Here is a 1,651-nt window from a genome sequence, read left to right on the forward strand (position 1 = left end):
TGCTCCACGAACTTTCTCGAACTGGAAGGTGAGTTTTATATTCAGTCACATGATGCAAACGGAGGCACAAAGCCGCCCGAAGTAGCTATTTGTAAAATCTCAAAGTCGATATTGTACGTATCCACCTTTCTTTCCCCTGGACAGGCCTTACTTGACGACTCAACAGCATCCTCTCCATTCTTTAATTTGTCCATCAATGGCAGGAAATTGGAGAATGCATCCCAGAAGTACAAAGGTTCCTCACCTTCCATAACTGTTATGATCCGTGCCTGCACTTTCTCATAACGAACAATCTGGCAAACAGCCCCTCTGGCATCTCTTTCCATGATTGCTTCACTTCTTTTACCAATCCAAACATAGATTGATGAGGGTATATGTATAATAAATGCACCTCTGGAATCTAATGCTGACGGAGAAGGATCATTTAACATTTTCGGAATGAGATGCAAAGGATCGTATGGTGAATGAGGCGCGACTCTATACATCCTTAATAATGAACTTGGACTCAAAGGAAATCATGAACCCTTTTTTGGCATTGTAACAACTGACAAGCAAAACCAATATTTGGATCCGCAATGCCCCTTGCTGCCTTTACGTACTCAAATGCATCATCAAAACTTTGTCCTTCTCTCCACATAAGATAACCGATAACCAACGAGGTTGACCAAGAGACCCCTTGGTAGCAATGTACAAAAACCCTACCATGTTGCTCCCTGACATCTTCAAAGTAGTCAAAAACATCATAGAGAATGCTAGTAATATGTTCTGACGAGCTATCGCGTAACCATAAAGTCTGGTATACGAAATCAGACTTGAAATACTCGGGACAAACCCCACACAGTTAAGAACATGAGTAATCCCATTTTGCTTTAGTATATCCTTATCTTTTGCAACTGCATCCCCACCAAGAAAGACATGTTCAGCCACCTTTGAACACTCTTTATCGAAGAAAGCAATCTTTTCTCTTCTCACAAGCCCAGGCATTAAGCCTTTCGCTGTTGCTATTTGTATCCCTCCCACTGGGGGTAGAAGGAAGTGGCCACTCTCCTATATCATCAGATCCTGACCTCGGCCACTCATCTAGACTTCTTCGAGCAATTGCCAATGGCTGCAACAGTGGAAGACGATGCCTAGCCTTAAAACTCTGTTGCGACCGAGGGGCTAAAGGCCTCCGACCGTGAGAACTATTACCTTCATTTGATTCCAACCCATCTTTTTCGATATCTGGATTAAGCGGAGACAGTGAAGTCCTCGAAGACAACCAAGATGCTGACCGACAGTACATTCTCCCATTATTTGCAAGTTGGCATGGCTCCTGAGAGCCATCAGCTCCACCAGCTGAGGCATCTTCCTTTCCTGACATTCCGACCATCAAAACTAGGGGCGAAGTCTAACAGCCAAACTACAGAGGATACAATGATATCTCTGCAGTGAATTTTTATATGGATGATCATGCATTAATTGCTTAACGGAATCAGTCTGCAAAATGTGTAAATGGAGATAGTAGCGCGTTAAATGCCTCAATTAGTATCACATTAATTTTTAATCGCCCGTCAATGTGACAGTTAATATGTCAACATGTTCTGATGATGAGCATTGAGAGCTTTGAGTTTTCATATCTGATTCGATATACTTCACTTGAGCTGACGGT

At 42.6% G+C, this 1,651-nt stretch overlaps 1 pseudogene; it reads right to left on the minus strand.

Annotated features, from left to right (window-relative positions):
- Positions 1 to 7: 7 nt before the first annotated feature.
- Positions 8 to 1,363, minus strand: LOC124894538 (annotated as a pseudogene).
- Positions 1,364 to 1,651: the final 288 nt, after the last annotated feature.

The sequence above is a fragment of the Capsicum annuum genome, unplaced genomic scaffold, assembly GCF_002878395.1.
Source record: "Capsicum annuum cultivar UCD-10X-F1 unplaced genomic scaffold, UCD10Xv1.1 ctg74923, whole genome shotgun sequence".
In the NCBI taxonomy this organism is placed as follows: Eukaryota; Viridiplantae; Streptophyta; class Magnoliopsida; order Solanales; family Solanaceae; genus Capsicum; species Capsicum annuum.